A 27,500-nucleotide genomic window follows, 5' to 3' on the forward strand; every position below is an offset into this window, starting at 1 on the left:
CACAACTTTAAATTTAGCAACAGTAAGACAAAGTTCCATTTTCAGGACAATGTGTTATATTAACTGTGTTGGTTAAAGCAAGAGAGAGTGCAGACCTGGAGAGAGGCTGAGCGAGCTGGATGGTGGACCAGAAACGTCTGCCTGCTGTGATTGGTCGGCTGGCTGGATAGTTGCTGGATGTGATGGCAGGTCTCTGACGATCTGCAGGATGTTGCGTCTCGGAGGAAGCCCCTGATCTCTGAGCCCGACAGGACAGAAGCAGTCCTTTTTAAAGGAAGCTGATTGGCCACACCTTCTGACAGGTGGAGCTGCAGACACAGATGTTTACCATGTAGGGACAACTCTCTGATACACCGCTGATTAAACAACTCAGCACTTCTTAGGAAACACTTGTGCAAGACAGATCATATATGGGTTGAGACATAAGGTTAGTGTGAGGACAGGGCGGTTCCCCTTCTCTATTCTTCGGCCTGTACTCTTCTTTGCAGAAATCTCCTAAACTTATTAATAATGTTGGTATTTTTCAAGTTTATGAACAGCTGGCTCTCAACTACACACCTGTGACTGTTTTAAAAAGACTTCCTTTTTTGGGTTTTGGCCTTTCGTTTAAACAGAATAAGCACACAGAATCTCATCAACAGACCCAAACAGAATCTTTTTTACAGTTTTCAGCAGTGATCCAGAATGAAAATCTGCAGAGCTTAGCGGACAGTTTTTCGTTTGCAACACATTCTCACTCCTATCGTGTCAAAAAGCGATGCTAGGTTAGGTGTCTTTGGCGTTTGTTATTGACGCAAAAAGTCTCCTTTGCTGTCATATTTAGATGAGCTTGTTCAGGGACAGTACGGGACAGTTAGGTTTAGGAAAAGATAGTGGGTGCGGTTACAAAATGTACATTTCAGTGACACGCGGGACATGAACCCCGGTCTCCTGGGTTAAAGTCCTGTGTTTGACCCATCCACCCCCCCAATCTGCCTCGGTCTTTCATACTACTCTCTACCGTTGTCTCTGTACATACTACTTTCTATTACTGTCTCACTTCATACTACTCTCTACTGTTGTCTCTCCACATACTACTCTATTGCTTTCACTCTACATACTACTCTCTACTGATGTCTCTACATACTACTCTCTACTGCTGTCTCTCTACATATTTTAATGTTTAAATGCATCAATCTGGTGCACTTTGAAAAGAAATTCAGAGGTTAGACTTGATTATTCATATATCTATGGATGGGAATACAGTCAGGTCCATAAATATTGGGACATCGACACAATTCTAATCTTTTTGGGTCTATACACCACCACAATGGAGTTGAAATGAAACGAACAAGATGTGCTTTAACTGCAGACTTTCAGCTTTAATTTGAGGGTATTTACATCCAAATCAGGTGAACGGTGTAGGAATTACAACAGTTTGTATATGTGCCTCCCACTTTTTAAGGGACCAAAAGTAATGGGACAGATTAACAATCATAAATCAAACTTTCACTTTTTAATACTTGGTTGCAAATCCTTTGCATTCAATTCCAGCCTGAAGTCTGGAAGGCATAGACATCACCAGACACTGGGTTTCATCCCTGGTGATGCTCTGCCAGGCCTCTACTGTAACTGTCTTCAGTTCCTGCTTGTTCTTGGGGCATTTTCCCTTCAGTTTTGTCTTCAGCAAGTGAAATGCATGCTCAATCGGATTCAGGTCAGGTGATTGACTTGGCCATTGCATAACATTCCACTTCTTTCCCTTAAAAAACTCTTTGGTTGCTTTCGCAGTATGCTTCGGGTCATTGTCCATCTGCACTGTGAAGCGCCGTCCAATGAGTTCTGAAGCATTTGGCTGAATATGAGCAGATAATATTGCCCGAAACACTTCAGAATTCATCCTGCTGCTTTTGTCAGCAGTCACATCATCAATAAATACAAGAGAAGCAGTTCCATTGGCAGCCATACATTCCCACGCCATGACACTACCACCACCATACTTCACTGATGAGGTGGTATGCTTTGGATCATGAGCAGTTCCTTTCCTTCTCCATACTCTTCTCTTCCCATCACTCTGGTACAAGTTGATCTTTGTCTCATCTGTCCATAGGATGTTGTTCCAGAAATGTGAAGGCTTTTTTAGATGTTGTTTAGCAAACTCTAATCTGACCTTCCTGTTTTTTGAGGCTCACCAATGGTTTACATCTTGTAGTGAACCCTCTGTATTCACTCTGGTGAAGTCTTCTCTTGATTGTTGACTTTGACACACATACACCTACCTCCTGGAGAGTGTTCTTGATCTGGCCAACTGTTGTGAAGGGTGTTTTTCTTCACCAGGGAAAGTATTCTTCGGTCATCCACCACAGTTGTTTTCCGTGGGTCTTCCGGGTCTTTTGGTGTTGCTGAGCTCACCGGTGCGTTCTTTCTTTTTTAAGAATGTTCCAAACAGTTGATTTGGCCACACCTAATGTTTTTTGCTATCTCTCTGATGGGTTTGTTTAGATTTTTTCAGCCTAATGATGGCTTGCTTCACTGATAGTGACAGCTCTTTGGATCTCATATTGAGAGTTGACAGCAACAGATTCCAAATGCAAATAGCACACTTGAAATGAACTCTGGACCTTTTATCTGCTCCTTGTAAATGGGATAATGACGGAATAACACACACCTGGCCATGGAACAGCTGAGCAGCCAGTTGTCCCATTACTTTTGGTCCCTTAGAAAGTGGGAGGCACATATACAAACTGTTGTAATTCCTACACCGTTCACCTGATTTGGATGTAAATACCCTCAAATTAAAGCTGAAAGTCTGCAGTTAAAGCACATCTTGTTCGTTTCATTTCAACTCCATTGTGGTGGTGTATAGAGCCGAAAAGATTAGAATTGTGTCGATGTCCCAATATTTATGGACCTGACTGTATTTGTGCTGTAGCCTGAACTATTTTGCACTTCAGAATTTTAACGATGCACACACAGGTGGAATAGTTTTTTCTTCATATTTTTGCATTAATGTCACTAGGAAGCATACCAGTAGAAATATATATTCATATTTGTAAGTGGGATATATATAAGTAAGTGGGATATTCTGGAATCTGGCAATATAATAACCATTATGGTGGGATACACTGGCTAAGCAATTTACAAAAAATATCTGTGCTGACATAAATAGTTTACATGAGAATACATTATAAAGTTGTAGACCATGTAGAAATTATGTTGCAATTTCAAAACCAGATTGCCCAGGAACCGCTTGTTGTACCGATGCATGTGTTGAGTGAAGAGTTTGGGAGATATTTCACAGAGAGTAATGGTGTGCAGAGATTTATGCAGAATGCAAATATGATAACATTTCATGTAAGTTCAGTGTTAATTTTCTTGCAATTTGTCACAGCAATGGGGTTAACACTTTTGCATGTACCATATCCGTGTCACATTCTCATTAGGGGCTGAGCCCCCCTAAAGGTCTGATCCTAGAATCGCCCCTGCTGCTACTTCATACTTGTACTCCACTACACCTCAGAGGGAAATGTTGTAATGTTTACTGCACTACATTTTTCTGACAGCTTTTGCTTTATTGCTTCATGCTGGGCTTGTTTCTGCAACAGCTCATTGAGTATCGGATACAATTAAAACTATTGAGGAAATATTTTTCTTTGACATTGGTCCAGTATTAAACGAGATCGCTGCAGTCGGAAACGGCGAAACAAGCTACAATCTAAGTTAATAGGACGTCAATTGTCCAGCTTGTATAAAAGTGCTTGTTTTGCCACTGACAGACTCAGATTAATATTCTAAGTGTCTAACAACATTATGGAAAGGATTTCTAAGGAGGTCGACCTTTCTGTTAAAGAGTAACATCCTTTTTTTAAAACTTAAAAAGTCCGCGAAATTGCGTTCACTGAACCCACCAGACTCCATGTAAATAAACAGTAATATTAGCATCGTAAAATGGGCATTCTAAAACATCTCTGAGCTCTGAGCTGTCTCTGGCTGTCTTGAGCCTGTGCGTGTAGGGTGCATGACTATTTCATTCCAATTTCGGGTCTGTCAGTCACCGTGAAAACCGGGGACAGGTCACCGAAACCGGGGACTATCCCCGGAAACCGGGGACGTCTGGTCACCCTAACACACACACACACACACACACACACACACACACACACACACAAACAAAAACACACAATTCACAGCTGTGTGAGATAACTATCTAATTACCTCACACATACTTATTTAATATGATACTTGTTTTATTTTGTTAGAAATACTTTATGCAGGTCAATCTATAAGTGGAGGCTGCTGTATAAACAGATAATGAATGACAGCTGTAATATTATAAAACATAAACCATAGAAGTTATCTTATAACAAATACAGAACAATATTTGTGTTTTATGAAACGCAGAGACGTCATGTTATACTTCCTATAAGCAGCGCGCTGCGGCTGCAGTGTACTCGCGCTCAGCTAGTGCGCTCCTGTGTGTTGACTGTCTCTGCAGCAGAGCTGACAGGCTAACGGCTAACAACGGCAGAGCTCACGGTCCCCTGAGAGAGGGACAAACAGCGGGAAGTTGGAGCCCGACGGAGACATGAAGACACCGAATAGGCAGATGAAGTATGAGTGAACCAGCGGGGAGACCGTAACGTTCACAGGTAGGGTTTATTTCACCTGTGTGCTAATGCTAACTAGCTGCGAAGCTAACTCTGCGAATCAGTAAGTAACGGTTGTGGCTAGAAGGGATACAACTACGGCCGGAAGTTACGCAAAATATCGCAAAATCTAGGCTAATATAATAATATCATTTCAATACGTTCACCCAGGAAACGCGTGTTCGTTCCTCGGGAGTGTTTTAATCCAAACCCCGACGTTTTTCCTAAATTTAACAAGTCGTGTCGCCTAAAGTTAACAGTCATCGCCTTAACGTTAGATGTATCCCTTCTAGCACCAACCCGTTCAGACTATAATATAGCTTACAAAGACACAGCAATTCCCCCTATTTTGACGTGTTTGCTGCTGTTTTTTTTGACATTTTTCCGATGGTTTTGTCACTTTTTTGACATTTATGACGCATTATGTTCATCATTTAGCTATTTTCTCTACGTATTTTTTAGACGGTCGTGGCTAGAACGGATACAGCTAACGTTACGGCTGTAAATTACGCTAAATCTTGGGTAGCCTAATATAATAATATCATTTTAGTACTTTCCCCAGGACACGCGTGTTCGTTTCTTGGGAGTGTTTTAACCCAAAGTCACAATCTTTGTCCTAAACTAAACTGACGTCGCCGTAGCTGGATCCCTTCTAGCCTCAACTGTAAATAACCGTGTCCACAGATACAGTGTTAGCTGTTAGCTGTTGGCTGTTAGCTTAGCAGCGTCAGGCCGGTGCTGATGATGCTAGCTGCGAGCTAATGGTAGCTATCTGACGATGCTGAGAAACAGCAACGAGATGTCGCCTTTCCTGTTTCAACAAACAGAATAAATGTCTCAGGAATCAGGATGTGGGTGTAAAACAGTCTTTAGAGTCTCCATGTTAATGTAGTCCGGGTTTGACCAGTCAGTGTTTGGGGGGGTTTTGATGTAGATCTGGTCTAATGTGGTCTGGATTGAGAAGAGAAGCAGTGAAGCTTTCATTTTCACGGTATTATTTCTGTTTTGACAAATGAAGTAAAGGTTTCACTAATCTGAAACTGCGTTTTTAAACAGTTTTAGAGACACCGTGTTGATGTATTTCAGGTTTGACAAGTTTAAATTTTTTTTTGTATTTTTCAGAAATAAAATAAATTTGACTTTCTTGTCATTTCTCTCAAAATATGTGCCAGACATCCAAAGAAATTCAAATTGTGTTTCTCTCCGACCTACGGTGCAACGAGTATGTTAGCTGTATCCCTTCTAGGTGCAACGAGTATGTTAGCTGTATCCCTTCTAGGTATAACGAGTATGTTAGCTGTATCCCTTCTAGTCACAGCTCCCCTGTTTGTAGCTGTCATCACTCCAAACCACGTTTGAAATGTCTCCTGTTTGTTTTCTGTGGGTCCAGCAGAATAAAAGACATGTGATGTGTGTTTCAGGTGATCAGGTGTTGTAACAGCAGCAGGATGCCTCCCCCTCCTCCTCCACCAGGGGGACCCCCTCCTCCCCCCACCTTCAGCCAGGTAACCACACACAAACACACACGTAAACACAAAGACACTCAAACACGCAGGCACACACACACAGAGACACTCACACACAGACAAACACACATGCGCAGACACACACACACACACACACGCAGTCACATAGACACACACATGCATGCCCGTGTTTAAAATGTTTGGTGTACACTAACACAGCAATTGAAAAATGCACCAGTGCTGCAACTTCACCCCAAATCACACCTAGTCTACAGAACTACAGGTGAGCGTAAACACAGGACAGTCTTCTATTTATATATTTTACGTGAGGTGTGTGCGTCCCTTTTACACAGAAATGGATCATAAAGTGTCTATTTCTTTAAAATAAACCTACCGATATATAGGAAATGCCTGTATGTCTGTCAGTGAGCGTGTTGGCAGTTTGGTTTGGAGAGTTTGTGTTTTTATTTCTTGTTTCCCTCCCCTGCCTCCTCTGATAACAGCTGACAATAGATTGATGTTTCACAGCGCTGTGCCGGCTCCAAAAACTGAAGAAACAACAACAATCACAAAGCAAAAGCTCAGCGTCTCGCCTGTGACTCACACAGTCCTACGCCGTGTGGCGCTGCAGGTGGAGACGGTTAAAAGATGCATTCAGCTACATCCGTTAGCGTGTGCAGCGAAGCCAAAGCGTCAGTGTGCATGTAAACGTGCTCCCTGATGGTGTAACTCCTCTCTCCCTCCGCCCCCCACAGGCCAACACCAGCCCCCCCAAGCTGAGCAGAGACGAGGCCAAAGGCCGCGGCGCTCTGCTGACGGACATCTGCAAAGGCACACGGCTGAAGAAGGTGGCGGTGGTGAACGACCGCAGCGCGCCTCTGCTCGACAGTAAGAGCCAAACACCAAAGAGCCAAACACCTCCCACAGATCACCCATACATTCGCTTATACCAATACCTACACCAGCAACAGAGCCAGGGGCCGCAGGGGCCACAGGCGCCGCCGTCTGAGGATCAGCAGAGGACTGCTGCAGATAAGACAGAGAGTAAGAGACAAAGCTTCTGTGATGTTAGAGGGCGACTGCAGGAGGCAGCAGGGTTTCAGCCAGCCGCTTAGAAGATCACTGTCCTGGTCCAAAACAGCCACACGGATTATTATTATTAATTATTATTATTATTATTAGGAGGGCTGGGTTAAAAATAAATAGATTTTCCGATTCACATCGATCTTCGTTTGAATGATCCCATATCAATTCATATAGATAAAGAGGCTTTTTTGTGCACTTTTTTTTTAAATAACTTTTGGACATTTTAAACATGTTTTGACATTTTTGTCGTTGGGGGGGGAAGTATTTTTCCTTGCTTTTTTTTTTTTACTTCTTTTGCCTTTTTTTTCCAACGTTTTCGCATCTTTTTGCCGCTTTTGATGCTTTTTCCGACATTTTAAACCCTGAGATGATCTCTGAAGAGTCTCTGTTTTAAAGGTGAAGATATTGGATCTAAACTAAAACATCTAAGGAATCCACGTCAGGAGAAAGACACGGCCATTTCCACACACGGCTCCAACCGTCACTGGTCATTTTTCCTTTAAAATATTCAGACTTTTTCTATTAACAAACTTACAACTTTTTTCAAAAAAATATTCAGACTTTTTTTTTTTCTCAAGATATCTAAAAAAAAAAAATCCAAAAAATATTTTCTTCTAAAATCTTCCTATTCAGACAGAAGTTGTTCCTAACGTTTCTTCAGTATCACAGTAATCCAGTGATAGTTGTCTGAACATCCATCAGACACTGCTGAGTCATGATTCACACCCTGTGACAGAGATACGCTGATGGAGGATTAAAAACATTACAACACAACAAACATACACACGGTCACATTTATCATTCTACAAACATCAGGACTCTGAATCAGCTGATTTTAATGTTTGTTTTTTGTTCCACTTTTTTCTGTCCCTCCACGTCTGAGATGTTTGTTTGTGTCGTGACTTCAACAATGATGAAGATTGAACTTTTCTGTCCTCCTTGGCTGATCTTTCCTGAGTCAGTATCATTCAGTAATATTTCAGTAGTGATACTCTGCTGTCTGTGGAGCGGCTGGTTGGGTCCTGCAGCGTCCTGCAGAGAACGCGCCTGTTAAACTGATGATGACTCATGTTTCACTGCAAACAGTAAATTTAACACGCTGTCTCTTCTAGACACAAACAGAAACATGAAACCACAATTTTAGAGGACGTTACATGTTGGAACTATTTCTTGTTGAAGGGCAGATGTCCATCCATCCATCTTCGTCCCCTTATCCGGTATCGGGTTGCGGGGGCAGCAGCTCCAGCAGGGGACCCCAAACTTCCCTTTCCCGAGCCACATTAACCAGCTCCAATTGGGGGATCCCGAGGTGTGCCTGGAACACCTCCCTAGGGAGGCGCCCAGGGGGCATCCTTACCAGATGCCCGAACCACCTCAACTGGCTCCTTTCGACGTGAAGGAGCAGCGGCTCTACTCCGAGCTCCTCACGGATAACTGAGCTTCTCACCCTATCTCTAAGGGAGACGCCAGCTACCCTCCTGAGGAAACCCATTTTGGCCGCTTGTACCCTGGATCTTGTTCTTTCGGTCATGACCCAGCCTTCATGACCATAGGTGAGGGTAGGAACAAAAACTGACCGGTAGATTGAGAGCTTTGCCTTCTGGCTCAGCTCTCTTTTCGTCACAACGATGCGATAAATGAAGAGCAGATGTGATTGTGTGACAACGTTGAGTCATTTGAGACAAAATGAATCAGTTTTAATAATTCTTTAATTCTTCTTTAAGCAAAAAGGCCCAAATTCAGTGCTGACCAGAGTTTCACTGCAAACAACACTGATACAGTAAACAAATTGATTAACACGATGCGTTATGTTTTAATAAGCATGAGGCAACGAGGAAAAGCGTTTTTAGAGGGATGAGGCGTCCTTTTTCTCAGAAGCGTAAATCCATCAGCTGTTTTGGGCGGAGTTAGCAACTCCTTCTGCTGCACGGCTTCCAGGAAGACTGCTCTGTGGCTGCATCTCATGGCACTTATCTGAAAGCTCCTCGGTCCTCGGCTGAACCGGACGTGGTTCTGTCCCTCTCAAAGCTCTTATTCCTGCTCCGAGGAGGGATCATCGAGGAGCTATGATCGAGGATCCAGAGAGCAGCCTTCCTGGAAGCCGTGCAGTTGAAGGAGTTATTAACTCCGCCCAGACAGCTGACGGATTCACGTGACTCTTCAGAGGAAAGGTAGCGTCATCTCTCTAAAACGCATTTCCTCGGTTCCTCTCTCCGATGATTTCCTCTCTCTAAGACGCGAGGAAGGGAGGCAAGTGGAGGAGTCGAGGAGGCAATTTATGGGTTATGAGATGCACCTCGTATCCTCACTCATAGCTCCTCAGAGATCCCTCCTCTGCTCTTTCAGACGTTTAGATTTAGCAATATTAAATATAAGTGGGAGACTTGGGATCCACCCCTGGAGACACTGCACATTACTGGGCGGATGGATACACTGTTGTTGGAGAAGAAATAGTTCCAGCACGTAACTCCCTCTGAGACCACAAACACTTTGTCAGAGTAAAGCGGCCATGTTTCTAGTTCAACTCTACAACTCTGTCCTCCACAGAGCCGAGCTGTGACCTGTAATAACCTTTGTGATGATTGATAACGCTTTCCACTGTTTGTTTGTCACTCATGTTGTGCTGTCGATGATGTCATCGGAGCTGCGTGGGAGCGTAAACACTTCATTCAATTTTCTACTCAAGTCTCACGTCACTTCACCTCATTTCACCGTCGATCACCTCCGTGTTTCAAATGCCCCGATCTCACCTGCATCCTCTTCACCCTCACACACACTCACTCATTCACTCATACATCAGTGGTCAGGGCTGCACCATGGGAGGGAAATATCGTGTGTGTGTGTGTGTGTGTGTGTGTGTGTGTGTGTGTGTGTGTGTGTGTGTGTGTGTGTGTGTGTGTGTGTGTGTGTGTGTGTGTGTGTGTGTGTGTGTGTGTGTGTGTGTGTGTGTGTGTGTCTCTCTCTCTCTGTCTCTCTCTCTCTTTCTTTCTCTGTGTGTGTGTCTCTCTCTCTCTCTCTCTGTGTGTGTGTCTCTCTTTCTCTCTCTGTGTCTCTCTCTCTCTCTCTGTGTCTCTCTGTGTGTGTGTCTGTCTCTCTTTCTCTGTGTGTGTGTGTGTCTGTCTCTCTTTCTCTGTGTGTGTGTGTGTGTCTGTCTCTCTCTCTCTCTCTCTCTTTCTCTGTGTGTGTGACAAACGGCTAAAAAAAGTCACGTTTGTTTTTGCTGAAAATGCCATGGCGATAAAAATCCATTGTGCAGCCCTGTCAGTGATGTCATCGTAGAGTCATGGTAAAGTATCTTTCCATCAAGAGGCGGAGCTTTCATTCACCTGTTGAATGGTTGTGGTTCTCAGAGCCTAAAGGAGGCGGAGCCGCAGCCGGGGGAGCCAATGGCAGCACAGCAGGAAGTCCTTCAGGTTCTGTTCCACCGACGCTGTTCACCGCCGGAGTCCCCAAACTCAGACCAGTCGCAGGTACACACTGGCTTTATCTCTTCTCACGTGTATTATTTTCTAAATTATTTCTGTTATTTCTTAATAATTCTACATATTGAGTACACTTTTTCTGATTGTGATTCTAATGTTGTAAATGTTAAATAATCTACAGACGGTTCCTCTGGACGTTCTCCGTCCACTCGAGCCGCAGCGCCCCGCCCCCCCAGCCATCGCCATGACGACGCAGAGAGCCCCTCCCCTCAGGCGCGGTCGCCAGTGGAAACGGGCCGCTCTCAGCGCCCCTCTCTTCCCAACCTCTCCCCCTCCTCCCCCTCCGGCAGCATGAAGCACTCCTCCTCCGCCCCCCCTCCCCCTCCTCCTCTTTGTCGCCGTGGGAACGCCCCCTCGCCTCCCTCTTCTTCTTACAACAGAGAGAAACCCCTCCCCCCGACCCCTAGCAGCACCCCGCCCTTCCCCTCCAAACCTCCGCCGTCACCTGGCAACAGCAGACGTCCCCCCACCTCCGGGGGAAACACAGCCCCCCCCCCTACCGCCTCCTCCCTGGCCCCGCCCCCCCCACCGTACCGCCTCGCCAACGGGTCGACCAGCAGCGGCGAGGCTGCGCCCGAGCTGCCGCAGCGCCACAACTCGCTCAGCAACAAGAGGGCTGCCCCCCCCACCGGGAGGCCACACCCCCACCAGAGGCCCTGCCCCTCCACCTCCCCCCGCTTCCCCCACCCCCTCCCAACAGGGCGCCAACAGGCCGCCGCCCCCCGTCAGGGACACGCCAAGCAGAGCTGCAGGTGAGTCCAACAAGCTAACTGGAGATTTGAAAACACGAAACACACACGCATAGACACACGCACAGACACACGCACAGACACAGAAACACACAAACACACACACACAAACATACAGACACAGAAACATACACACACAGACAGACAAACATACAGACACACACAATTCAGTCTTAAGTTTCCTTAAATTGTTTTAGAAATGTCTTAAAATACATTTAAAAAATAATTCCCAGAGGCTAAAACCTGGTGGGCTAACAGGCTAATAAGACTGATTATTATTGTGTATAATTATTATTGATTTCTGTCTCCTCAGCTCCTCCGGTTCCGGTGCAGCCGTCGGCGGCGGCGTTGAGATCCGCGGGCAGAGAAGCCCCGCCCCCTCCTCCGTACAGGACACATGGTAGCCCCTCCCTCTTTTCTGACCCCCCCGCCAGAGGGAAGCCTCCTCCCCCACCCACCCGCACCCCCGCTGCTCCTCCCCCGCCCCCCCCTCCTCTCCGCAACGGACACTCCTCCACCTCCTCCATCCCTCGCTCATTCGCCGGTGAGTCTCTCCTCTCCGTCCATAACTCACAGATTATTATGATCACCGGAGATTATTATATGTCCAACTCAGCTTCTCTAAGAGACAGACATGTAGAGTTTATTCACAAGTAAAATATCTTTGACTGTCTTACTGAGTTAACTAGTTACTAATTCCACCCAGCATAGAGACAGAGCACATTTAAGTCCCGCCCCCAACCGGAGGAGACGACAACTCTCCAGTGACTTGTATTGTGTGAAGGGTTCCTCTTCGTTGATTCTGTCTGATTCAAACAACAACAACAATTCCTGTTGTTTGGTGATATTCACTACCAACAATATAAATAACACAGACCTTAAAGGTGCACTGTGAGTTCCTGCATGACGTCACGTCTGTTGATGTTCCAAGTAAATACCAAACAAAACAGAGCAAGCTCGCCCCTCCCCCCATACTTCCGTAACTGTCATGACTAACTGTCACTAACCCCCTCCCCCAACCATCTTGTCGATGATTGGCTGGAGTGGCTTGTTGTATTTTGGTGCACAGCCTGTGCCTCTAGTGTTTGACGTTTACGACCCATGTGTTGTCTCCTGAGACCGGGCTGTTTCACGGTGTGTTCAGGGACCAGGCAGCTAGCAGATCAAGGAGAGACGACTACCATTTGAGACAAATTAAATCACGCTGAAACCATGCAGCAACTCACAGTGCACCTTTTTTAAAGTTTCGAAAAAACTGAGCTTTTATGAAGACAAAAGTCTATCTTATCTTAAATGCTTGCTGCAAATGTAACGAACAAAGTAGTCAGTCGTCTGGCGAGAGCACGGTGCGTTCCTACGCCGGGACAAGCGTGTGTGAATGAAACATTAAGTTGTTACATTTTAATAATTAAGTGGCCGTCCGGCTGGATGGATGGATAGTTAGCTATCTAACCACGGTGCAGAGGCAGAGAGGTCTACAGTCTTTATGTTTTATGGTGTTGGGCCTTTACATAACGCAGAGAATGAATATAGGGGAAATATTGATTATGGAGCATTATTTTTGGCATAAACACTTCAGGCCTGGCGGGGGTTCCTGTTCCTTGAGTTATGCTTAGTTTCTTACGCTCCATTTCTCCATGACTTCCTCCTCTCCCTTCATCAGTCTCTCTGTCCTCTGTCTCCCCTTTATTGGTCTTCCTCTGAAGGTGGAGCATCACCTCACACTTTGTTGTTGGATAATAAATAATATGTGGCGTCTCTGCTCCTCCTGCAGATGATTTTGAGTCCAAGTATTCGTTCCATCCTCTGGACGACTTCCCTCCTCCAGAAGAGTACCGACACTTTGCCAAGATCTACCCAAGCAAGGCCAACAGAGGTACGCACACGCAGCAACAACGCAACACACACACACACACACACACTGGAATTAAGCAAATGCCTCAGAGAATCAAAACAAGTTTGCTTTTAAATGTGGAACCAGTTGTGACAGACCCCCGTCACTGATTCTGCTAATGTTTCTGTTGTTTGTCTGTTGCAGTGATGAGAGGAGCTCCTCCACTGCCTCCTGTTGGGAGGTGAAGGGCTGCAACACACACACACACACACACACATACACACACACACACACACGTACGTACACAGACACACACACACCCCTCCGTTCTGTGTGATGACATCATTGTGCAGCCTCCAGCTTCCCTCGCCGCCTCGTTTACGCTCACAGCTGATTGTCGGAGGAGAGGAAAGTGATGAAGACTTTCATCTACAGCTTCTTCTTTTTCTCTGGACAGCATGAACAACTTCAGATGTTTTTAGTTCTTTTTTTGCACTTGCACTTTTTGTTTGCGAGACCAACGAGCAAGGTAAAGGAAGGAAGGAAGAAGAGGAACAAATGCTGCTGGACTTCAGTGATTCAGTTCTCCTGGATGGAGGGATGACAAACAGAAAATGAAGGAGTGTTCCTCTCTTTCTGTGTCAGACGATCAGTTCACAGCTGCAGACGAAACCCACAAACTGTGTTGTAACATCGTGGGAATAAAGTCGCAGGTTCATTTTAAAAGTCTTAATATTATGAGAGTTAAGTTTTACTTTGTTACTAATTTACAAAACTATTACACTAAACTGCAACTCTGTTATGGAAATATTAAGACTTCCTGATAAACATAACGGAGGTCACCTGTTTGTTTGTGGACTGCTCTTATAAAGCCTCTTAGGCATTTTGGACATGGCCATCTTGGTTTTTGGGAGCCAGAAGTGGCAGTATTTGGACAAAAAGGCAGAGCTGGGGAGGATGACGCAGCCAAGCCAGTTATGGTTGTCATGGCGCTGTGCTAAGCTAAATGCTAAAAAGGGAAATTTGCTGATTTTCAACCCTTCTGAAGCGAGGCATCCAGCGGAGATTTAAGAGCAACATGTCCAAGGTAACTCTGCTGAAGTGAGAAGGTTAAGATGTAAACACAGACAAGAGCCACAAACAACTTGAGTCTATTTTTAATGTCCCCAGGTTAGCATTGGTTAGCATCGCAAAGCCTCTGCTCTGATTGACAGGTCCTAAAGCGTCCCCTGCTTTATCCTCTATTTAACAATAAATGGGAGCATCATTTACTAAATGAACATTATGCTGTATAGAAGAAGACTTGAAACCAGCGACTGAGACCATGAACTCATTATAAAAATGTTTTGCGTGTAAATACTTCCCCTGCATCATCAGCGCTTTATTTTGGCGGGACGTGGCCTCCGAGTCTTTAAGTGCCAAGATGGACGAAATCTTCCTTCCCTCCCTTCCTCATCTCCTCTAACTAAAACCTCAACTTGTCGTCTTTATTTGGGCGTTTAGTTTTCAGTCTCTAAACTCAGAGTTGAGTAATTACCCAGAATTCAGAGTGTTTTGTTTTGAACAGTAAATCATTGTGACGTTAAGAGAGAAAAGAACAATATTAAAGACGTAATGTTCAGAAACACTATAAACCTAAACCACTAACGAGGAAAATGTCTCAGATAAAATCCAAATGTAAAGAAGATTTAATGAGAATAAAGTTATATTTAAGGATGAAACACTACGAAGTCCTTCAGTCTAAAGTTGTGATTCTACAGGAACATAGTCAGACTTTATGAGAAAAGTTAAAGTTAAGTTCCAGCCTTTAGAAGACGTGTTTATGTAAATATATGAAGGTGTCGTCAGCATAATGTTTAAAGTTCAGCTTTTACTCTGAAATCCGTCTTAATATTTTAATATTGTGTCTCTTTTCTCTCCACTCGTCTCTTGTGGTTTTCTGCTGATTCATGTTTTTCATTTTGAGTTTAAAATCTGCTGTTTGGATCTGAACAGTGACTCAGCATTTTTATTAATAACAACAGATTCTCCTTAATGTTGTTATTGTCTTTGTCTCCGGTCGCAGTTAAATATTCATTCACACGTTCTGCTGCCAGTGCTGTGTGTCCATAAAGTTTTCTTGAACAAAATGAAGACGTGTAGAACCCTGAAAAGGGAAAGTAAGCTACAAAAACAAACCTAAGTAACACATACGAAGGACAAAAATATAAATAAAATATAAAACCTAAAACATTCAAAATTGTAAAAATTATTTTATAGAAAAGCAGAAAAAAAAATCTGCTTTCTTAATTTTGGTGAATTAAAATTTTTTTGGGGTGGGGGGAATCTGAAGCTTTGCTGAAATCATTAAAGACGGATCAAAACATGGATGATTGTGATTCATCTTTATTCTTTTTTAATCTGAACTGAGACTCAATTTTCTCCGTTTTACTTTGAAAAGAAACATTTCAATTCTTCATCTCTTCATCGTGACTTTAAACTTGTTTAATTACAGCTTCATGTTGTAATGTTTGTGATTATATATTCTGTTATAAAGGAAAACTGTTTATACGAGACTCCTCACCAGACTCCATTCATAAATCTGCTGATTTAACGTAACGGCTGTGTTTAGGAGCAGGAGCGTTAAAGGACTATTCCGGCGCAAAATGAACCTAGGGGTTAATAACACATGTGTACCGAGTCAACCGTTCTCTGGGATCTGTTTTCATGCTAATCGAATGCGTCTCTAGCTTTAAACAAGCTAACGCAAAACCAGTGGTTAGCTGCTAACGCTAGCTTTCAGGGCAGAGGGTAAATCTCTAGTTCTACACCACTAACAAGACTCAAAATATCACCACACTTCAACGGTAGCATAATGAGGGTCCCTACATGTAAACCAAAGCATTGAGAACTTTGTAAGTGTACAGACAGTTGATTAAAAAAGATTATGAAGACAGTACCGTTTGTGTTTACATTCGGGCGCCATCTTAGAAAACAGTCATGAGGAGTCGAACCACGAACGCCATGCAACCAGTAACTAGTAACATAGCTTAAACACAGCGTGCTACCGTTTAAGTGTGGTGATATTTTGAGCCTTGTTAGTGGTGTAGAAATAGAGATTTACCAAGTGCCCCTGAAAGCTAGCGTTAGCAGCTAACCACCGGTTTTGCGTTAGCTTTTTTAAAGCTAGAGACACATTGGATTAGCATGAAAACAGATCCCAGAGAATGGCCGACTAGGTACACATATGTTATTAACCCCTAGGTTCATTTTGCATCGGAATTGTCCTTTAAACTCAGCCTCCCTAAGAGCTGGAGAATAAGAATCACACCTGGAGTTTATTAACATGCTTTTATTCAAGAGAAAAGTCAAACATCTTTGACTGTATTACTGCATGTCTCATATAGTCTTCTCTCTTACAGTTTGGTCCACATGAAGCCCTAAAAAAAGTCAGCTAAACATTTCCTTATCGTCATTAAAAAAAAGACAAAAACATTGGAAAAAAAGTCAGAAAAAGCACCAAACAAAAAAGTGGCAAAAAAACGTCCCAAAAAAGCACACGTCGGGAAAAGTGACAAAAAGTAGGCAGGCCAAATTGTATTTGAACCTAAATTGAAATGCGGGCCGGATTAAAGTCTGCGAGGGGCCAGATGTGGCCCGCGGGCCTCGGGTTGTTAAATCCTAATAAACTTCAAGTATTTCTGGAGAATCCGGCTCACACTGTGAAAATCTGATACTAAAAAGTTATTTTCTTGAAGCATAACTATAAATGTTAAGCTGTTTGCTACCGGACTCCATTCACAAATCATGTTATTTTATATTGGCTTGGTTTTCTCTTATCTGAGAACAGAATATGAACATTCTTGAAGTGTTGTGTATTTTAACTGCAGCTACACACGACATATATGGGACAAAGATCTGGGTAACAATCTGCCAGAACTTTTTCTTTGTCTCTTATTTTACGGATTTATTTTTCAGAGTGTACGATGCATTTTTAACTGCGATAGGGAGTCCCGCCCCCAAAGTTTGCCGTCCTTGTTTGCTGTAAATCTTGTTCAGTCAAAAACTGTAAAAAGTTACTAAACAGGCAGAACCATGTTAATAATTGTTGTAAAAAGTGACTTGTGTGCTCTGCTGGAGGACAGCCGGTAGTTCTAACTGTAGTGATGATTTTAACAGCATGTTTCTCTCTGACTGCTCTCTGTCTCTAATAAACTCTCAGTCGGTTCCTGAGTCTCATCTGTTTCCTCTCACACATACATACTGACACACACATACTAACACACACACACACACACACACATATTCACAGGAATCACTCAACACAAATACACAAATTAACAAAGTTAAAGTACTAATACCCAACAGAACATGTTTTGTGTTATGTGTACATATCTTTCATTCAACATGTTTTTAACACAATATTTCATATAAAATTAAAGCTACAAACTGTATTTTAATTATGGAAAATGACAGAGACACACACACATATGGTGCTAAAACAGTCTCATGTAACTTGTAAAACACAATGCACAAATGAACGCAGAGCAATTTGTATCTGTGTCTAAGCGTCTAATTTGTAACTTGTATTTCATCATTTGTAAATTAACTTAGTATTTTTCACTGTAAATATATGTGGAAATCTCCTATTTGTGTGGGTACTTTTGACTGTTTTTCCACGCCATTGTTGTCACAAACAATTCATGTCTCAAGTGACGATCCCAGAGACACACACACACACACACACACACACACACAGCGACACACAAACACAGACACACACACAGAGACACACACATAGACACACACACACACACACACATATGGGTTTTTGTGTACTGAAGGGACACTACTGCCCAAACAAGTTTTTTTGCTACATTAGAGGGGCTCCCCTTTCCACTTGCTTCACAAAGATGTGGTTAATTAAAAAAAATCTGTTTTAAGCCATACAATATAAATTCCACTCAAACACAACTCAAAATGTAACAACCTGACAACGTGCCTTATTCTGAGGACAGTAGTTAATGAGGTGCATAAGCCCCGCCCATGACACAAATCATGAAATGATTATAAGGACTAACCCAATTTGTGAGGACAGTAGCTATACAACACGCAAAACTGTCACTGAAGTGCATTAAAGGGCCAATCATGATTAAATGGAACCTGTCCTAACACATACACTTAAGTGAAGGCACTGTGCATTAAAAGGACACACCTAACATATGAGGACAGATTTTAACAGACAATATAACTCTTTATATAAGAGCCTCTCCCTCTTTTTATATTTATATTGATATAGATACATGAATAAATATAGATATTGCTCAATGTGTGCAGCCACTTTTTATGTCTGATTTATGTATTTTGCCCCTTTGAGGGTATTAGTGATTAAACTTCAAAGATACAGTAGGTAGTGGTCTCCTGAAATACAATGCTATTTGTGTGATACGACTGGTAATCTACATCCACTAAGACCTTGTAAAAGACAGCTTATACATACAGACAAATGACATCAGTCAGTGAAAAAGGTGCCATTTTCATACAGACAGCAGTTTACAAAAAAACGGAGGCATCTGCAGAAACTAGCGCTTTTTTAAGAACAACAAAGAACTACAACATAACTGCATCATAACAGCAACATAACATTTTATTGGCTGGTTTTCTTTTTCAGAGCTATGCCCCGATTTCTTAAGAAGTCTCTGATGTTTTGAAGTGACTGCCTATCAAGAGCAGGATGTTCAGCGTTCTTGCACTGCTGGCATTCAATTCTTGTGGCCAGTTTTCTCTTGGCAATGTGCTTTTTAAAATGTCTCATTATAGCTGCAACCTCTTTTGGGGACCACTGCCTTTTCTGTTGCCTTTTTTGAGCCTGTCTCTCCAGGCAATTTCCAGGAGACGCTACAAAAAGTGATAAAACATTCGGTAAAGTCAGTGGAAATCTACATGCCTAGAGTTAACACCTATGCACAGAAATGTTGTCACCAACTGAAATCGAGAACTTCAAATCTGACTTTTTCCCATGTGACGGTACTTATACTGGAAATTACCATGTAGTGATCAAATGCTAATGTTCTCTCTCTTGCCATATTTAAAATTTGTAAAACTAACTGGATGGATCTCACTGGGATCATTCTTTTATGTTTAAGGTAACAGTGCGTTTTTATGAGAGCTTGTTTTCTGGGCTTCTCTTTATGTCAAACTTTGTGAAATATGTAAAATGTATTTCATCCTGAAAATCTATCTAAATTACTTCATAATAAGCACACACAATACAACAACATGTGAAAATCTAGTTTTAGGAGGGATATTCAGTCAGATCAGTTTAAGATAAGCTGACCCCAAATCACATGATCAAAATTTCTATTTTTACAATAAAATCCTACCACAGCCTTTAAACTATCATAATTATATTGTGAAGCACATGCAGGAATTAATGAATTACAGATTAGATTAGATAGATGATGCACTGCTAGTTCAATTATGGCTTTCACAATTTAATCAATAAATCATAAAGAAGTCACAGAAATTTCACCATTTTGCTCTCAGGCAGTGGCAGAAATTAACACCAAAAGCATGCGTTGTCCTCTGTGACAAATATGTTGAAACTACTATCCTACCAGAACAATTCCTTTTCTACAGTTTGAGAATTGTACAAACGTGCATCATGAACTAAGAAAATGATAGATGATTGTGATAAGATGATAATGTAGTGAAATGATGATAGTAAGGTAAAAAGAATCATCTTGACATGCACACCAATAAAAAACACTTAACGGTATCCATACACAGTTCTCATAGTGTATACACCTGAACAATACATGTAAACTGAGGACTGTGTATACAGACACAGTCCTTCGTGTGTTTGTACTGGTCAGGTGTATACACTATAAGGACTGTGTATGGATACTGTTAAGTGTTTTATTGAACAGACAAGCTATAAATGATTTGGTTCCCTTGAAACTTGGTTTCTCACCTTTAGTATATCCTTGTAATATTAGATGCATAACAATTTCAAGTGGTTCAAAGAATCTATTTATGGTAAGATTATTGAAGTTTCAAGTTTCAAGGGAACCAAATCATTTATAGCTTGTCTGTTCAATAAAACACTTAACAGTATCCATACACAGTCCTTATAGTGTATACACCTGACCAGTACAAACACACGAAGGACTGTTTCTGTATTGATGACTGATTTTCTACTTGCCAGAAGACTATTTCCTCTGTGCTGATTTGTACTGACGAAACGGAGCTTTTCTGTATTTGCAAATACAAATAAATACTCAAAGACCAAACTTTGGTTTACATTCTCAGATAGTCTCTATTGGTTTCATCTTGTACTTTTTGAAATACGCTCCGGCTGCAATAAGAAACTTCCACCACAATTTGGCGACGAGGATGGGATCAGCCTAAAAAGCATTCAGAGAGAGAGGATCAGGACCGCCGAGGGCTCTTAACTGTTTCCACACCGATCCAACGATCAAGGAAGCAATTTAAAGCAGCATGGGTAAGGTCAAAATTAAATTAATTTAATTGGACAGTGATTTCAATATTTTGAATAACTTTCTAGCATAGGTTCAAAAATCCTATGAAACATCGAGGAAGGGATGAAGTGACCCTGCCCGGAGGAAGCCCGGGGTCCCCGTCTGGAGCCAGGCCCAGATGGAGGGCTCGTCAGCGAGCGTCTGGTGGCCGGGTTTGCCACGGAGCCCGGCCGGGCACAGCCCGAAAAAGCTACGTGGCGGACATCTCTCCATCCCATGGGCCCACCACCTGTGGGAGGAACCGCTGGGGTCGGGTGCGCTGCCACATGGGTGGCAGTGAAGGTCAGGGGCCTCGACGGACCAGACCCGGGCAGCAGAGGCTGGCTCTGGGGACGTGGAATGTCACCTCTCTGTGGGGGAAGGAGCCGGAACTTGTGCGTGAGGTGGAGCGCTACCGGTTAGATCTGGTGGGGCTTACCTCTACGCACAGTCTTGGTTCTGGAACCATACTCCTGGATAGGGGTTGGACTCTTTTCTTCTCCGGAGTTGCCCAGGGTGTGAGGCGCCGGGCGGGTGTGGGGATACTCCCAAGCCCCGTTGGAGTTTAACCCAGTGGACGAGAGGGTCGCCTCCCTACGCCTGCGGGTTGTGGGGGGGAAAACTCTGACTGTTGTTTGTGCATATGCACCAAACAAGAGTTCGGAGTATTCGGCCTTCTTGGAGACCTTGAGTGGAGTCCTGCATGGGGCTCCAGTCGGGGACTCCATAGTTCTGCTGGGGGACTTCAACGCGCACGTGGGTAATGATGGAGACACATGGAGAGGCGTGATTGGGAGGAACAGCCTCCCTGATCTAAACCAGAGTGGTTGTTTGTTGTTGGACTTCTGTGCTAGTCATGGATTGTCTATAACGAACACCATGTTCGAACATAGGGATGCTCATAAGTGTACTTGGTACCAGAGCACCCTAGGCCAAAGGTCAATGATCGATTTTATAATCGTTTCATCTGATCTGAGGCCGTATGTTTTGGACACTCGGGTGAAGAGAGGGGCGAAGCTGTCAACCGATCACCATCTGGTGGTGAGTTGGGTCAGGGGTTGGGGGAAGACTCTGGACAGACCTGGTAAGCCCAAACGGGTAGTGCGGGTAAATTGGGAACGTCTGTAGGAGGCCCCTGTCCGACAGACTTTCAACTCACACCTCCGACGGAGCTTTTCGTGCATCCCTGTGGAGGCTGGGGGCATTGAACCCGAGTGGACAATGTTCAAAGTTTCCATTGCTGAAGCTGCGGTGAGGAGCTGTGGTCTTAGGGTCTTAGGTGCCTCAAGGGGCGGTAACCCACGAACACCGTGGTGGACACCGGTGGTCAGGGAAGCCGTCCGACTGAAGAAGGAGTCTTTCTGGGATATGTTATCCCAGACGACTCCGGAGGCAGTTGCAAGGTACCGAAGGGCCCGAAGGGCTGCAGCCTCTGCCGTGAAAGAGGCAAAGCAGCGTGTGTGGGAGAAGTTTGGAGAAGACATGGAGAAGGACTTTCGGTCGGCACCAAGGTACTTCTGGAAAACCATTCGCCAACTCAGGAGGGGAAGCGGGGAACCATCCAAGCTGTGTACAGTAAGGATGGGGACGCTGTTGACCTCAACTGAGGAGGTAATAGGGCGGTGGAAGGAGCACTTTGAGGAACTCCTAAATCCCACTAATACGCCCTCTATGGTAGAGGCAGAGCTGGAGGATGAGGGGGGATTGGCATCAATTTCCCTGGTGGAGGTTGCTGAGGTAGTTAAACAACTCCACAGTGGCAAAGCCCCAGGAATTGATGAGATCCGTCCAGAAATGCTTAAAGCTCTGGGTGTGGAGGGGTTGTCTTGGTTGACACGCCTCTTCAACATTGCGTGGAAGTCTGGGAAGGTGTCTAAGGAGTGGCAGACCGGGGTGGTGGTTCCCCCCTTAAAAAGGGGGACCAAGTGTGTGCCACTACAGGGGTATCACACTTCTCAGCCTCCCCGGTAAAGTCTACTCCAAGGTGCTGGAAAGGAGGGTTCGGTCGATAGTCGAATCTCAGGTTGAAGAGGAACAATGCGGATTCCGTCCTGGTCGTGGAATAACGGACCAGATCTGTTTGTAGTATTTATGGACAGGATATCGAGGCGTAGTCGGGGTGGAGAGGGGTTGCAGTTCGGTGGGCTGGGGATCTCATCGCTGCTTTTTGCAGATGATGTGGTCCTGATGGCATCATCGGCCTGTGACCTTCAGCACTCACTGGATCGGTTCGCAGCCGAGTGTGAAGCGGCTGGGATGAGGATCAGCACCTCTAAATCGGAGGCCATGGTTCTCAGCAGGAAACCGATGGAGTGCCTTCTCCAGGTAGGGAATGAGTCCTTACCCCAAGTGAAGGAATTCAAGTACCTTGGGGTCTTGTTCGCGAGTGAGGGGACAATGGAGCGGGAGATTGGTCGGAGAAGCGGGTGCGGTATTACATTCAATTTATCGCACCATTGTGACGAAAAGAGAGCTGAGCCAGAAGGCCTCGGGGGAGACCCAGGACTAGGTGGGGGGATTATATCTCTAACCTGGCCTGGGAACGCCTCGGGATCCCCCAGTCGGAGCTGGTTAATGTGGCCCGGGAAAGGGAAGTTTGGGGTCCCCTGCTGGAGCTGCTACCCCCGCGACCCGACCCCGGATAAGCGGATGAAGATGGATGGATGGATGGATGGAATAACTTTCTAAACAAATAACCAAAGAGAAAACTTGTAAAATCATTATCACTATTGATTGAAATAATTGAGACGAATACTGACATTTGGGAATTGAGTAATTTGGTACCTTTTTGTTTTTTTTGGTTTTGTTTTGAGGTTCTGGGTAAACAAAACTATAAATTAGATTATGATTATTTAGATGGCATGACATGACATATTCCTGAATATTATCTCTCCAACATGGGTGTGACAATAGGTTATCCATACAAGACCAGGCTGTGAACTGGGTCAATAAAAAAGAAAGAAAAAGAAAGACAACGTCTGTGAACTTGTCAGAGACAGACTGTGAACTGGCATGTTCTGAGCCGTCTCATTGCCGTCGAGGGGACAGTAGTTTCACCACACACAGCCTGTACGACACGGAGAAAGCAGCCACACTGGAACTGCTGCAAGGTGCTGCAAACTCTGTCTCATTAACCGCTGATCACTGGACGTCAGTGAGGAATCAACATTATTTAGGAGTTACTAAACACTAGATTGACTCTAGTAAGGATAGGGAGTTTTAGTTTTTTAGTTAGGTACTTGGAGGAATTGTGCAATAATGACAGATTCACACATTTTTCTTTTGTTTACAGTAAATAAATAATTACAAATTCTTAAAAATCAAGTTCACAAAGTAACTTTCTTTGCATTCATTTGATTTCAAATCAAGATCCACTGGTAACAATTGCTTTCCATTGTTAATATGTAATTAAAAACTGTTCTGAAATGCAAAATAATAGAATTTTAATCATGTGATAAAATATGCAATTAATCGCGATTAACTATAGAAATTCAGCGATTAATCACAATTAAAAAAAAATGTAATCGTTTGACAGCCCTAATTAAGACAGATGATTTAAAGTTACTAGAGAAAAACAAAGGAAGCAAACATTAGGGAGAGAAAACAGATGCAGCAAGAGTTAACTCTGTTGAACATTCATGACACTGATAACACACAGAAAAAAGAACAAGAGGAGGAATACTGTTACTGATGCATTGTCTTCTCTGAGTTTTAGTGCCATGGATTGCCTCCTCGACAGCCTTCCACCGCCACCATACCACCTGCCGCAGAGAGAGAGAAAAGAAAAACCAACTGTGTCCTCTCACATGCAGACCAGGCGCATGATGGAGCAGGAAGACAGCAAGAATGCTGGACAATCGTCTGCCTCAGTCGCTCCACAACAGGAACTAAAGAAGGACGAAGAGGTAGATTACACATGCCCCTGTGTTCGAAGTACCCATGTCAGGAGGACCAGTGGGGATTGTATACAGACCCTGTACAGAGACTGATATTGGAACTGCCACCAGCCATTTGCCTCCAGGTAAAGGCTGGTGCACGCCTCACTGAGCTTCTCATTAGGTTTGTCGATGAGCGGACAGCTGAAAAAGCTGAGAGGAAAAGACAAAGGAAGAATGATGAGGCGCAGCTGAAACTGCTGAAAACCATGACAGAGATGGCTGGCAGAGGCATAACAAATCGTGGAAGAGGCAGAGGAAGAGGAAAAGGACGAGGCCGTAGCAACACTCCGGTAGTGGATAAAGACACCTGTTTCAACTGCGGAGGAAAAGGACACTGGGCAGAAAAGTGCCCTCATCCCAGGGAGGAGGGAAAGGCATGGTGCGGGTGGAGGTGCTGAGAGGATGGAGACCACGTTCACAACGACTGAGGAGAGTTAACGCAGACACACTCAAACATATGCATGCTCGCATCGAAGACATGCTTTTTTGCATGCCACAAACACCTCCCCCATACGATATACAGATTTTGTTAGATGCTATACAGCACATTGAACAAAAAACAACTCTTAGTTATTCTATGTACTTGTCTAATGTGTATCAAAATTGCCTACCACAGTGTTAATTGTGAAAGGGAAAGAAATTGAAATTTTAGTAGATAATGGGGAAACAACTTGTTTCATTGTTGAAACAAACTTTGTTTCTAGGTCAAAAACTTTCTGGCAGTTTAAGTTTATTCTAGGAGTACTAGTGGAATGGTTGTCACAGGGAAAAATGTACAACTCCTATGGTATGTGTGGATTCTGACCCCAATGACCCCTGAACCAGAAAGAAAGATAAAATATGTTAATCTTTTCTTTTTATAGTGTGTCCTGTAAATCTGTTAGGCAGAGATCTTATGTGGCAGTTTGGCATAGGTGTAGTACCTACACCCTTTACCGTGCTTTAAGGTGGTGCGTCTTGATAACAGTTACACTCTGTCTGACGTATTCATGTCACAGAACACACACACATCTCTGCTCATATTTGAATAGTGAATTTCTCTTGGTCAAGCTGAAAATCTTCAAACGGAAGAAGAAAATTAGCTGAGCTAATGGAATCGCAAGATTTACATTGTACTTCTCTTGTTTCATCTGACCCAGCCACAGAATATGCTGAAAAGTTTTTTTTGAACAACTAAACGATGAGCTTGAGTGTTCTTTTGTCTACTGGCACGATAATAAATGTGCAGTATTTGTAAACTTGACTGATAAACAAGATATGTTTTTCAGACTTCCTAAACTCAAAAGCTCACATTCTTGTTTCTTTGTCTCCAAACAGATCAGGAGACAGACTCAGGACAGTTTGTTACGACTTGTGAAAGACTGACCGACTGGACTGACACCACGGATAAAGAGGTTTTTTTCTCTCCCTCAACAGGGTGTCACAGGAAACTCTTATCACGACGTGTGTCTTGTATACGCAGCGTTTACAAGTTGAGTGAACCTGTGGCGACAACACACACCTATTTGCACGGTAAAAAAAAAGAAGAAAAAAAACAGGACCTAAAAGCAGTAAATGCAGCGGTCCATGTTCGAGTACCCAATGTTAGCAAAACCCATACAGCATCCTGCAGGGGATTAAAGGGGATGATAAATATTTTTCAGTTGATTTGTCAGACTAATGTTGTTTTTTTCAGTGTTCCAATGGATAAAGAAAGTCAATTTTGGTTTGCTTTTCTGTTTTTAATTCATAAATGATTTTGTAGAACTACCAGATAGTGAATAGTATTACTTTGTGATGTAAGCAAGCTAAAAATAAAAATGAAATAAACAACATATTTTTGTCTTTGTCTGGGAGCTTGGGAGTGAGAAAAAACATGAATAATAATAATAATAATAATAATAGGCTATATTGTTTTACAGATATGCTTACAGTGTGTATTGAAGTCACTCACTTCTTTTTCTAGTTTTTGTCCAGTCATGTTTGTTCTGTATGAACATTAATTGTAGAAAGATATTTAGAATTATAGCTTATATATATTTGTGGATATGGTTGTAAAACATATTCTCTCATTATGAATAAGGGTTTGAAATTAAGCCTAGTCCTTAGGGTAAATTTTCAGAGGAACATTAATTCTCTGCTCACTTTTAAGGCAAAGTAGGCTAAATAATAAAACATTTTATTTTTATAGTGCTTTACAGGCTCCTCAAAGACACTTTACAGTAAAACCAGCACATTTAGCAGATAAAATCAGATACAGCAATACAACCAACACATAAAACAAGCATATTAAAAGCTATTAAAACTTTGTAAAAATGTGGAGTGACTAGTAGGCCCTAAGTAGATCATTGTTTTGTCTGTTGGACTTTTTCTCTCTGTCTGAAAACAACAGCCGTATTTTTGCATATTATATGTTTCACCACCTCGTCATTTTCCGTTAAAAGCTGCTGCTCAGCGGGTTAAAGATATGCCGCACGCGTCTTCTCCATTTCTGCATCAGTAAATCTGTGATGGATACCGTGGTCTGTTTAAGAAAGCCGTGAACGTGCACGTATCCCAGCTATCTACACCTGGCTGACATAGCTTCACCTTCTCATCCTGACACAGCTTCACCTTCTCATCTGGCTGACATAGCTTCACCTTCTCATCCTGACATAGCTTCACCTTCTCATCCTGACATAGCTTCACCTTCTCCTCCTGGCTGACATAGCTTCACCTTCTCATCCTGGCTGACATAGCTTCACCTTCTCATCCTGACATAGCTTCACCTTCTCATCCTGACATAGCTTCACCTTCTCATCCTGGCTGACATAGCTTCACCTTCTCATCCTGGCTGACATAG

At 43.3% G+C, this 27,500-nt stretch overlaps 1 pseudogene across 1 annotated transcript; it reads left to right on the plus strand.

Annotated features, from left to right (window-relative positions):
- Positions 1-4,143: 4,143 nt before the first annotated feature.
- On the plus strand, positions 4,144-17,449 carry LOC144514182 (WAS/WASL-interacting protein family member 2-like; annotated as a pseudogene). Its single transcript, XR_013501275.1, has 8 exons — positions 4,144-4,628; positions 6,047-6,130; positions 6,847-6,979; positions 10,528-10,647; positions 10,781-11,411; positions 11,722-11,952; positions 13,183-13,284; positions 13,447-17,449. The product of XR_013501275.1 is annotated as a WAS/WASL-interacting protein family member 2-like (transcript).
- Positions 17,450-27,500: the final 10,051 nt, after the last annotated feature.

Source organism: Sander vitreus, unplaced genomic scaffold (genome assembly GCF_031162955.1).
Source record: "Sander vitreus isolate 19-12246 unplaced genomic scaffold, sanVit1 ctg485_0, whole genome shotgun sequence".
NCBI lineage: Eukaryota > Metazoa > Chordata > Actinopteri > Perciformes > Percidae > Sander > Sander vitreus.